The sequence below is a fragment of the Octopus bimaculoides genome, chromosome 6 (assembly GCF_046866305.1).
Source record: "Octopus bimaculoides isolate indiv1 chromosome 6, ASM4686630v1, whole genome shotgun sequence".
Lineage (NCBI taxonomy): Eukaryota > Metazoa > Mollusca > Cephalopoda > Octopoda > Octopodidae > Octopus > Octopus bimaculoides.
The window spans coordinates 119,625,266-119,638,938 of record NC_142933.1 but is presented as its reverse complement, the minus strand read 5'-3'; the positions used below and the strand labels follow the sequence as shown (position 1 = coordinate 119,638,938).

General features: G+C 36.0%; 1 protein-coding gene across 4 annotated transcripts in view; it reads left to right on the top strand.

Moving 5' to 3' along the window:
• Positions 1-13,673, top strand: part of LOC106873604 (thyrotroph embryonic factor) — a 111,123-nt gene that overhangs the window by 44,315 nt on the left and 53,135 nt on the right. The window lies entirely within an intron of this gene.

Genomic DNA, 13,673 nt, shown 5'->3' with positions numbered 1-13,673 from the left:
TAAATTTTTTAGTTGACCGCTGTTACTAAAAACAATAGAATAAAATTTAGAAGTGGGCTAATGGATAGAGCTTAGAGGTCAAGAAAACTAGTGTGAAGTCCTTCAACTTATAGAAAATATCAATTTCGGATTCGTTGACAATGATTTAAGCGTGGGATTTTCTAAAGTGCGCTGGTTGTTGCAATAAAAGAGAAAACAGCCAGGCTTGAGAAGCCTTGATCTTCGGGCAGTTGTATCGGGGAACTTTTCTGCTGCTTGGAGCTCCCCATTTTCGGATATTGGAGCGCATTCCACGGCGCCAATCGAAACTTTCTCTGGGCATGTCCTGCGGATTTGGGAGTTGATCTCCTTACTCATGGAGGTCTTGTAAAAGCAAGGGTACAGCCACTTCTTCCTTCAGACCAAACACCAGAGTTTTACTAACAATCTCTTGTACATTTATACCATTTTAGACTTATATAAATTAGAAATTGGTTTTCCTTTCCTCAAGAAGCTTCCTTATTTAGTTTCCTTGCCACGTGCACCCGAACTTGTGAGACTTACAACAAAGTTTTGGCTGGAGTTTCCGATCATTGATCCTCCCACTTTAATTGTCACAAACGTAAATTTTGAGGAATTTCATTTTTCTCTTTAATCTTCGGTACAGATGATTGGGTTCTATTTAGAAACTATCAAAGCTTAATATTTCTTTAAGTTGTATTCTAATACACAAGATTTATCCTCATTGAACCAAGATTTCAAGCCCTCTTTTTTAAGAATGAATTGCTGATTTGTTGGTTTTGAATGCAAAACATATTACTATTGAAAGAAACTAGATAATAGTTCAGCATTACACATTGAAAAAATGTCATTAAAGTTAGCTTTCACTCATTGCCCTTGATAGTGAATTTTTTCTTTTTTTGTCTGCTAGGAAGCTTCGTAATCAATATATTGTTGTGTTCCTTAAATTCTATGTTGTACCTGTGTTCAGATAATGTTTCAGAATTTTGTGTTGCCAAATGTCTTGCGGGAATTCGGGATTATGGAATCCGTTCCTTCGTTATTGTGTAACAGACGTACGTACGAAAGGAAGTCAACTGTTTTATTTGGAAGGGATGTTGTGAAACACCCACTCTATACTTTTTCGAATTATTGTTTGAATTGTGGTCTTTATTAGTACTGTACCTGTCTAATGCACATATGAGGAATAAGCAACATCCTTTTGATCTCTGAGTAAAGCTGTTTGATTGGAATTCTATGTTAATAAGGGATGCATGCAATGGCTTTTTTTTTTTTTTAGGTTATGTTGGTCTTGTGACTTGAGTATTTAAGCATTTATCTGTCCCCTCTTGCTTGAGATCTTTGGTATTTCTGGATTTGTGTAGAATTTTCATTGTCTTTGCTGAACATATTCACCAAGTATTCGTTAAATAGCTTCTCTTCCAACTTAGTCGCCTGTTTCAAAAGTGTTATTTGCATCGTGCAGGTTCAGTTTATACTAAATTAAACTTTATCTCTTTCTCAACTGATTTATTAAATTGACACAACCCCACCAAAAGGAACAAATGATATTAGTGGGAAGAAAATGTCTACAATCGGGGGCAGAAACTGGATTGCCGATGCAGTTTTCCAGGTGCTCTCTTCCGAAAACTTCCATTTAAACCCACAGCAATTGCCCTGAGGATCGTTATTATTGGGTTTTGACCGAATTTAGTTTAGTGGGGTTTTTGTTTTTTTCAACTCAAGCCTCTGGTTTTCTGATACAATTTTCGCCTGAGCTTTGTCAATGAAAACAAAATCGGAAATTAAAATGTTTTTGACATAAATTCAGTTCCATAAATTTCTAATGATAGTCTGATTGGATTAATGTGAAATAAAGAGTAAAGAAAAATTAAAACTCTACATTTGTTTTCAGAAATCTATATTAGCACTAATTAGCAGTTTAATTAGTATTCTTAAAATATTAGAGATTTTTATATGATTTTTATCCTTTAATTTCCAAATATTTGTTGTGTATTTTGATGATGATGGTTGTGTTCGTGGAAAAGGAAATGGGTGTTGGTGGAAGACAGAAACTAATAATATTAGAGATTTCTTCATCCTGACTCTTTCTCCACAAAATATATTTGGTTAAAACCGTGTCACCATAAGTGTGTGGGTGGTGGAGGGGAGGAATGCCGGACTAAATACCTTGCTCTAGATAGTTATCTCCCTTTACGTTCCAAGTTCAAATCACACCAAAGGCTGCTTTACAGTCACCTGTGGATCGGTAGACTCGTTAGACGGTAGGATAAATAGCTAGACGCTAAATTCAAATCCCACCCCCGACAACCTCTGCCCGGAGCCGATAAGAAACATCAAATACCTGTCAGATATTTGGGTCGATTTTAAGAATCATGCGTGTGAATTTAACTGTGTTCATTTGAATAAGCAGATGCATTTATTTATGCTGTGCGCATTTATTTAACTGTTTACAGCTATAAGCAGATACACACTTGTATAATGTATATTGCGTATTATGTATATATATAATAGATCTGTGTGAATTTATGTTTATATCTAAAAAGTAGATACGACTAGATGTGTATGTATAAATATACACGAATGAATTTATTTGACTGTGTATACATATATATAAAAACTTATATGTGTGTGTGTGTGTGTGTCGCGCGCACGCGAGCTAAGATTTACTTACAGTTTCCAGCTGGGTACACGAGTACTAAGCTGCTTGGTGCGTGTAAACTAAAACACGTGACTGACGTCCTGAAGCCGCTTCACTACGTATATAGGTTAACTTATTTCTGTCGTTCATTCACTTGATCATTAAACCCATTTTCTATTAAACATGCCTTATTCCTTGCGGACCTTTCTCTTATATATTTTCTTAAAAACATTAATCTGGAATTAAAAAAATATGTCGCCTTTCTCCCCCGATTCCGTTTCGTCTTCTCATTCCATAATTCGCAGCTTTTTAGAAGCAGTTCTGTTAGTAAAAAGCTGTTTACAAGGTTTTTGCCTTTCAATCAAAGAATTTCGTAATTGGTTAAAATGTAGTTTAGCGACGTAAATTCTTCGCTGTCACCTTTTTTTCTTTTCTTTTTTTTTTTTTAGTTATTTTCTTTTTTCATCCTTTTTCTTTATTATTTATTGTTGTGGCCCAGAATCCCAACATTTTTTTATGTGAAAAAGGATTATATTAAATAGGATTGGTGAGAGTTCTATTGTAGTATTTTTTCGCTGTGTTCGCTAATAAAATAGAGGTTTTTAAGTCAATCAATCCCAATAAAAACAATTCTTTCTCACAGTTAATAATAAAGAAATAACAATATTTTGTTTTACCTATTTATTATTTTTATCCGAGTATTTACTTGTTGACCATGAATTTTTTTTTTATGTCTGTTAATAAGAAAGAAATGAACGCAATTAAATTCTACAGCTTAGTGGATTACGAAGTTTTAAATTGCAATATAAAATTAGACATGCATTTACTTATGGAAGGAAATGCAAGAAATAATTTCACATACTGATGTAAATAATTATGTTCACTGTCACCATAACAGTTCGTTCATCAGGAAGAGTTTAGAAAATCACACTGATTTCTTATTTATTTACAATAATTAATTTGGCAGATGTTCTGAAATAGTTATTTCAGAGCAGTGTTGCATGAAAGTTCTGTGCAAGAATCCACTTCTTCTTCATTTCTTTATTTTCGTCACTCTTTGTAAGCATGAATTTGAAAGAAATTATTCATTTAAATTTTTATTAACTTTCGCTTGATGCAGAAGTTATATGTAATTTTAAATATATTTTAGAATGATTTTCCAAAATGAAAAAAAAAAAAATTTTTTTAAATCAAATTCTGCTGCAAAAGACTTGAAATGTTCGTTTAGAACTTGTTGCTTCCACAGAGTCATTGTTGATTTGCTGCCGGTTTCTCATGAACTTATAATAGAAGCATCTATGTTTGTAGCATGTAAATTTAGATTTTAATTCATTTAAGGCATATGTCACTTAATTGGCCACCTGTTGTATATATAATTAATCAAAAACTATCTTCCTTTAAAAGTTGGTGTTGATATAGAAACACTTTCATTTCTTAATTCAAACAATTTGTTTAAAATGTTTTCTTTTCACAACATTTGCAATTCACAATGTAAAAAGAGGATATTATTAATCCTGCTAGTTTGAAGTCCACACATACTTGAACAGTTTACAATTAAGGGACATATATACACTGCAGTGCACTCGTGAATTGGCATCACTGTTTGGATTCTCTGGAACAATCCATTGTTGACATTGCCCATGCTCTATCAGTACCCATTCTGAAACATTACTTTAAAAGCATTTAGTCCTGTCTGTAAAATGGTTGGTGTTAGAAAGGCATCCAGCTGTGAAAACTATGCCAAAACAGACCTCCCCAGGGCTGGTGCCATGTAAAAAAAACACCCAGATCACTCTGTAAAATGATTGGCATTAGGAAGGGCATCCATCTGTAAAAACCATGCCAAAGCAAACAGTGGGGCCTGGTGTTGTCTTCTGGTTTGCCAGCTTCTGTCATACCAGCATGAAAGATGGATGTTAAATAATGATGAAGAGATGTTACATTTTCAATACTGACATTAACTTTTCCTCCAATAATTATGTGGATACTTCATCTTGGTTATCAGGTTTGAAACTTCATAAAATGCCAAAGTGCATTTATTTCTATTTAAAAATTTTTTTTTTTTTTAAGCAGAACATAAATCAATCTTATTTACAAAAAATCCTATTGGTTTATTTAAGTATTTAGGATGTTGGTTATCCAAAAATTATTTTAGTTTTGATAATCACATGACATCATTTGATAATTCGGTATTGTAAATAAATGCTCATTACTACTAGTGCCATTGAAACCAAACTTCAAATGTATGTCACAATATGTACTGGTTCGAATAGTTTTACTTCAGTTCTTCTCTTCTCTTAATTTTTTATTGTGGTTGGTTGGACATAAGTCAAACTGCTGTTTTATCACCTTAGCCAGTTTTCTTTATTGAAAATAGAGAAGTACTTCCTGAAAAATATATTAGAAAAAAATCAATAAGTAATCTTGATAAATAAATTAGAACAAACAACCTTGATTTGATAATGATAGATCAATAAGCATGTTCGTTTAGGTCAGGCAAATTAAGGGTGCTTCACTATTATTTTTGCACTTTCAATAAATGGAAAATATGTGGCCAAATTCCCAATATGCTTTCTGTATTCACAGAATTAGCTCTTACTATTATGTGTTTAAACACACAGTGACCATTGCTGTACCTGCATTACAGGTGTCACCTGACAGCCCACTCTGTAGAATTTTGGGGGTACATTCCACACATAGACTGACTAGTCAACTGAATAAACTAAATTTTGAACACTTTTCTAGTTCTTAGGACAATTATTTTATGTTTCCTGGCATTCTGTAAATTTTTTTCCTTGGAAGTTGATAACAGTCACTGGATCATATGGTTTTGGGAAATGCTGAACTAGGTGAGGTTGCAAAAGGTTGCTGCCGTATTGCTGTTTTCAAATTTTTTAGGCATCATTGTTCAAGTGACCCAGCAAGAAAGAGAGCTTGAAAACTCTTGAAGTGGTATAGATCACTCTGGAAATGAGGCTGTTGATTGTCGTGCAAAACACACGCTTGGCAAATTGGGACAAATATGCTGCTAGAATAACAAGCAAGATAACAAGACCAGATATATTTTTGTCAGATTAAAGAGTACAAGTATGTAACAAAAGGGTTTCAGAAGACAGTGCCTGGTTAGCATGGGAAACTTTTGACTGAAAGAAGCTGTCATGGAGATTAGAACTAACGCGGTTGCAATTCCTTCCTGGGGTTGGTGAATGATGTGATTGCATTGTTTTGTCAGTTTTAAACAGTGGGACTAGTGTGACACAACTGTCATCAGTGTGAAGGTTATTCATTATTGGAACTTCTGGCATTTTCCTTGGTAGAATATTTGTGGTAGCAGAGCCAAATACTGAATATCCTTGTTATTGCACTAAAATGGCCAATAAAGTAATAAAAAAATAAAGTAAAGTTACCTTCTCGAGTCATACTGACTCATAAGGACTTGTTTCATGGCGTATTTATTCCCCACCTGGACAGAAAGGCAATCCACATCAGGATTGCTCATTTTGGTCAGCTGAGTGGACTGGAGCAACATGAATGAAGTGTTTTACTCAAGAACACAATACAGCACCTGATCCTCTGGAATTGAAACCACAATCTTACAATCCCGAATCCAATACCCTAACCACTAAGCCATGTGCCTCCACAACTCAAATGGCAATGCAGTTGTATAATTCAATGAGAATTAACACCAAGTTATATCATGTTGTTTTCTACAAGGCATGGAAGGGCAAACCTTGAATAGTGCTAATGACTGGAAAGTACAGGTGGATTTGGGGGAAAGTGCTCGTGTTCACAAGCTATATTGCAATAACAAGGTTGTGTCCCAACTTTATAGTATAACATGACTTGACAGAAATTTCCTGAGTGAGCAGGTATAGTTGAGGTGTGCACATGAAAGGAAATGCCTAAGATATGAAGAATAGAGGGAGCTGTGTGAGTCACAGGAATGATAGTTTACAGTACTGCCAATGGAAGTGTGGTGATAGTGTCTCTAGTTCAAGTGACGACAGTGTCCTCTTGGTCTAGAGGAAGTGCAGGGAGTCAGTATCAGTGAAATAAAGCAATCTTTGGGTTGTTTGCAGCCATCCTTGGTTTGGAGATGCACGGTTTGGACTGCATGGTTAAAAGGAAGGTACAGATCATGCTACAATTTGGACCAAACGTACCGGGACATTCCTTTGTAGCATCAATGCTGCTTGGGCACTACTGGAGGAAGTGATCCTGCCAGAATTGCCAAAATCATTGTGAACTCAAATCAACATGTGAAGATAATGCCATGCAGTGCCAATTGTGTGTAAAATATATGATAAATAAAACAAAACTATTGTTGTTAATTACAAGATGTCATAATAGGTAACAAAACTCATAGAGCTGTTCCTTTTCGCATTACATTGCTCATACTGTCTAGAAGGGCATCAACAGCACAGCATCCCATTTCTCAACTCTGAGAATCCCACAGTCTAGGTAAAAATAAAAATTATTATTTTTTAAAGTTATTTTAATGAGAGATTCGCTTTCATATTTTGTCCTCTAGGAGGAAAGAAAAGAAAAGTGCAGATTTCTTTTTACAAAAGTAAACAGTGTACATTAGCTATATTGGTATTATAATTAGATTATGGTATTGAAGCAAAATAGCAAGAACCAACAAGTTTCATTTTGGTTTATGATAAATTCCTCTTTATTTAAAAGCATGAAATATTGATATTTCTAAAGTGAAACATTTGACCCATATATTGTTTTTGTTTTTAAATACATGCCAAAAACAAACTCTGCCACCACCAAAAATGACTTGCACAATTACAAAATATTGGCTGTTTTTGTTGTTGCTGTTTGGGCTAGACAGTAAAGGAGAATGACAAGTGGCAAGGCACAGTGTGAACTCCTGTTCAATACATACTACTATGCAAAAGGAAGGGTGCAAAATGTTGATAACATACATACCTTCCTGTACACACACACACACACATAAAATGTCACAACAGTTCAATAACCCACCTACTGGATCTAGTGAGCATATGTATCTTAATACCAACAAAGGAGATGTAAGCCACGATGAAAAGCACCAATTACAGCCAAATTGTAATTGTAGAAATGTTTATGATATAAGTAACATAGTAACAACGTTGGAAAATGAAGTCAGAATTGCTATATATACAAATGAATATGATAAATGCTCATGCAGAGAAAGATCAAAATGCCCATTGATGAACCTCTGTATGAGTACAAAACTTCTATATAAATGTACTGTGCACACAAGAAAAGGACCATATGTTTCCATTGGGAAGACAGCTGCTTCATTTAAGAATCATTATCTCAACCATGTCGCCAGCTTCAAGAGAATCAGTAAGAGACATTCAATGTCTTTGACTGATTGTGTACGGCGACTGAAGGAAGATTAAATTAAGTACAACCTAACTTTGTCCATAGTAAGGCATGCAAAACCATCCAATATCATTTCCAAGAGGTGCTGACTCTACTCCAGGTATTTCCTGTTTATTCTGTGGACCAATAAGATCACTAATAGAATTGTGGAAAGACTCTCAAGATGTGTGTGTGTGTATATCATCATCATCGTTTAACGTCCGCTTTCCATGCTAGCATGGGTTGGACGATTTGACTGAGGACTGGTGAAACCGGATGGCAACACCATATGTATATATCTGCAGCTCTTAGTGGTCCAAATCAGAGGTGCAATCTATGTGGGTGTCTTTTCAAAACATTGTCTGGTTTAAAAAGCCACATCAGATGCCATGATGGTTCTAAGGGGTAGGTACAGGAGGTGGTCAAACACTTCATAAGGAGTAGACAACCACCATGTGTGTGTGTGTGTGTGTATACAGAGTGCGGCAAAATGATTTAACATGTTTGTAGGTTTAATAAAAGCAAAATAGAGGAAAGAACAAAAAATGTGTTTTTACTTACGAAATGTATGTATAGTGCCATTTTCTTTCATTTGGTTTTAAGAATTAAATCAGTCAAGTGGGTGCTGCCACTGTCCACAGATAATATGTGGCGATGAGATAATATGTGTGTGCGCACACACACACACAGGATCAATGTTTTTGCATCCATTTTTTTTTCCTATGTTTGTATCAGTTATATGAGATTTCTTACTTTAGATATTCTATGGCCAGATGTCCTTCCTGATGGTGCTAACCTTTTGTTATCTTGTTTTCAAGCTAAGTTCTTTTTTTCCATGTTGAATAGCTGAATTGGAGCCATATTATTCATGGGAGACAAACAATTGTTAACACTGCCAAAACAATCTCAGTGCAGAGAAACAGACACACACACAAACACTTATAATGGTTTTCTACAGTTTCCATGTATCAAATTTCACTTGTTTTGCCTTGATTGACTGAAGGCTGTTGTAGAAGACACTTGCCTAAGGTACTGTTCATTGAGAGCAAAACTGAGGCTATGTGATAGCAAACTGAACTTCTTAACCACAAATTTTTATTCATAGATTAGCTTTGTTCTGGTCTGAATAATCTGTCAGAGTCAACTTGGTATCACAAGGGAAATGGTTAAGTGATTGTTTCTAACAACACTTGAAATTTGTACGGATATGTCCTCCATCTCATGCTAGACCCTCCTATAAGAGCTTTACTTTTATTTGATGCTGCAGATGTGGCCTGGAAGAGACCTCATGACAGGCCCCACACCAGATGGCTGGATGTGATTGGGGAAGATCTCCAAAGGCTCAACGTCACCTTGGAGGATGCAGAGGGGCTGGCATGGGACCACCAGTGATGGAGAGCACTGGTGGACCAAGTCAGCTCTCTGCATGATGGTGTCTCTGGGGCCATTAACTTGGGATGACCCCCCCCCCCATCTCCATCAAGCAAGAGCAACAAGACTTGAAATCTGGTTGGAGAGGAATAAATAATTAAAGTACTACAGTCCTCTACTGGTACTTTATTTTCATTGACCCTGGTACAGTGAAAGGTGAAGTTGATCCTGGGTGGATTCGAATACTGACAAAAAATATTACAAGGGTGTTTTGGTCATTTGCTTTAATGATGCTATCTTAATCCAATACCCATGCACTGTTAATTGCTTTCATAACTGGATAGCATTTATATTGATAACCATGTCACAGAAATTTGGCTCCATGTCTCTTGCATTGAATAGAATAATGTGTTGCTGCTGTGGATTTCCATTGTTATTGCATATACAATGACAACTATTGCAGCTAAAAATACTTTGAATTGTTACATATACCGTTAATGGCTTGAATATGTTCATAAGAGTTTGCAATACATGTGTTTATAGAATTTGTTTTGTTTAAACCAACTAACTCAGATCATAGTATTGCATCTTGTCACATGATTAATTTATGATAAACACTTCTTTATATTTTGTTTTCGGTTGATGGCTTTGCCATACATTTTCTGTGTTGGTTTGGGTTGTCTAGGTCTGCCGCTCATTTTCTATATTGGTTTTGGATTGCTCGGGTCTGCCAGTTTGTATTCGGTGGGTCTATGTTTCCCTGTGTTATATATAATCTTTTGTATCTCACTCCCATGTCATTATATTCACAAGACCAGACTGCAGCTCAAAGCTAACTATTTCTCAAATATTTCTTTCTCCTTTTTCTTTTGTTAGCTGTACCTTTCTTTGATTGTCACTACACAGCACCTCCTTACCAATAATCCTCATCCATATTTGCTTAATGCCTGTATCAATGTGATTAGATCTCTCATATATGTGTGTGTGTTGGCCAGTATTCTGTCATATCTAATTGCTTTTTCACTTCATTTGTACTCATCCTTCCACAAATAGTCGTCCTACTCCTATAAATTGTAAAGAATATTTTTTTGCTGTCAACACAATTTTCTGTCTCATAACAGCATTAATTGTTCGTATCACACTGTTGTATCCCATGCTTCACTTTCTACTCACACCTCATATAATCCGCCTTTTACTCAGAGAACAGTAACCATTTTATGACACATGCTCTTTCTGCAAAACCAATACATCCATTCTTTCTTCCTCAGAAATTCTCTCTCTGTCTGTGTTTTTCCCAGCAGTTGTCAACCTACCACTGTTCAATATTAATTATGTCACACCTTCCGGTCTTGGAGGACCTGTTAATGTCAGGCACCCAGCTCCTTCCCCCAGAGCAATCCAATAATAATAATAATAATAATAATGAAATTTTGGCATACAGGCACAGAAGTGGCTGTGTGGTAAGTAGCTTGCTTACCAACCACATGGTTCTGGGTTCAGTCCCACTGCATGGCACCTTGGGCAAGTGTCTTCTATTATAGCCTCGGGCCGACCAAAGCCTTGTGAGTGGATTTAGTAGACAGAAACTGAAAGAAGCCTGTCGTATATATGTATATGTATATATATATGTGTGTTTGTGTGTCTGTTTCTTCCCCCAACATTGCTTGACAACTGATGCTGGTGTGTTTACATCCCGTAACTTAGCGGTTCAGCAAAAGAGACCGATAGAATAAGTACCAGGCTTACAAAAGAATAAGTCCTGGGGTTGATTTGCTCGAATAAAGGTGGTGCTCCAGCATGGCTGCAGTCAAATGACTGAAACAAGTAAAAGAGTAAAAGAGAGTATACAGCCAGCAATTTTGGGGTAGAGAGCTAGTCAGTTATATCGACCCCAGTGCATAACTGGTACTTATTTCATCAACTCCAAATGAGAAGAAAAGCAAAGTTGACCTCAGTGGGATTTGAACTCAGAACATATAGATGGATGAAATGCTGCTCATAATGATGATGATGATAATCATGAGAATCCCTGGTTTACCATCCATGCAAGAAATGCAAAAGATTGTTTTAGCTGCTATTTCACACGTATTGATAAGAGAATTGTTGCTGTGAATTTTTTCTTCTTCTTTTCTTTTGCCTTCTTTTTTCCCATTTTCATTTTCTTTTTCTTTTATTCCATTGCAACTTTGTAAATGAACAATCTGGTGTATTTATTTTAATGGCCTACCAATATATAATACAGTGAGTTTCTTTGTCCTAGGTGTCAGGAAGACACTTGGCAAGAAACGGAAACAAAATTCAAAAAGCTAATAATAAAAATTATAATAATAATAATAATAATAATAATAATAATAATCACAATATGAAAACAGTTATATCTCTGCCAGGCAGTTGTCCCACCAGAAATATAACATTAATGATTTCAACCTCAAAAATTCTAGCAGTTCTTACAATCTTGTTTTATTTTGTTGTAGATTTATTTCAGCCCAGTCCACTACTATAATTCCTACTGGTTACCTTTAGCAGAGTTCACTCTGTTGTATATATTCAGATCAGGTCTCCAGCCTTAACTCATTATCTTGATGTATTATTTCTCACTGCAGCAAAAACGAATCAGATTCTATTTCCAGAAGACTCTGGACAAAGACCATGAGTGATGCCCTTCCATAGTAAAAACTTTGAAAATCATCTTCTAATTCCTTATCTTGTACTCTCAACGTGATCTCCTCTACATATAATTGTACTCCTCAGTTATTTCCCTATGTCTTGTACACTCAAGTTGATGTCCTCTATATACCCCGTACTCTCAAGCTGATCTGGTATCCTAGCATTGAGGATGGCACTGTCTCGCACAATCTCCTTAACTAAAGGGGAGATAAATATAACAAAAGTTCATTCTGAATCTTTCAGTTTGTTAACAATTCTTGGAGACCCTGCACCTTTCTTTCTTTTAACTTGTTTCCTGCTGTTTTATTCTTTATTTTTGTATGAACATCTACAGCTGGCTCTGAGCATTTGACTGAGGGTAGGCACTTTCTGCCCTGATCAGGATGAAGATGGTGATGAATCACTGGTTCTAACAATTCCATACTTCTTCCTTTTCACTATCACTAAGGAGAAAAAATATCTGTGTCATTTTGGAAAGCACACTCCAAAATCAAGACATGGTTTGATTATTCAGAATGCACAGCTATTTTCTTTTAGAGTTTTCCACTGCTTTAATATCTTCCCTATACTCTTCATTCTCTTCAGTATTTGGACACATCCTATATATCATAAGATGGATTATCTGAGAAGTTTAAGGGTTCTGGTAAGAAAGCATGATGACAAGTTTACTAATGTTTATTCCTGATACTTCCTTTCATGCTGACTCCCATAAATTGAAACAAACCCGGTTGTGTTTTGCATATTTATTATTGCTGGGGTTTTAAAGCTGTATGGTTCCTAATTGTCCCCTGCTGCTGTAGTGTTTAGTATAGTACCAACATTAGACAAGATGGTTTCCTTCACTCAGAGTTTTACAGAATAACCATGATTAACAGCAAGAACAGATGGTTAATGATAACTTTTCTAAATTCCTAGAGATAGTGTCCATAGACTATAAACAAAATTATCATATATCAGTGGTTGCTAACATATGGTCCATGATATATTTCTGATAGAGTTGCAAAAACAAAAATCCATTTTTACTAGCTCAGTCTCAAGAAAAGGGCCAGTGCCCTTAACCATCACAGGTCTTCTTACCATGGAGATTAATGTTCCTATTGAACTTTTGCAACTCAACCTCTCCAAGGCAGTCATGACCCATGGCAGGAATTTCAGAAGGATGAAGTTTTAGGGAGGAAGGGAAGAAGGACTGTGGTTAGGGAGTAGTGTGGGGCCCTGTGGGGTTGGACATAACAAGGGTGATAGGGGGAGGAGGAGGTTGCAGAGGGTTATTGATTTTCCAAGATCGGACTTGAGTGTAAAATACTGGGGTCTGTTGTATGTGTTGTAGCTGATGGCAGAGAATCAAAGTTTTGTACTTTTAAGATTTCCCCCACTGCTCATCCACAGTTTCTCTTATGGAGGAAGAATAGGAAAGCTGGAGGAAACTTTATCTTACTTCGGCTTTTGCCTGTCCTACATGTCACACGTGACACACAGGACTTACTACCTTGGCATCCATAGATCATACATGATACATGTTCCTAGTTTGTTTTTTGACTACCATTGGGTAACATGGGGCTTATGAAAGAAAAGCTTCATACTATTCAGAGCGTATGGAACAAAGGCTAACTAAAAAGTCTGTAAAAGTACATGG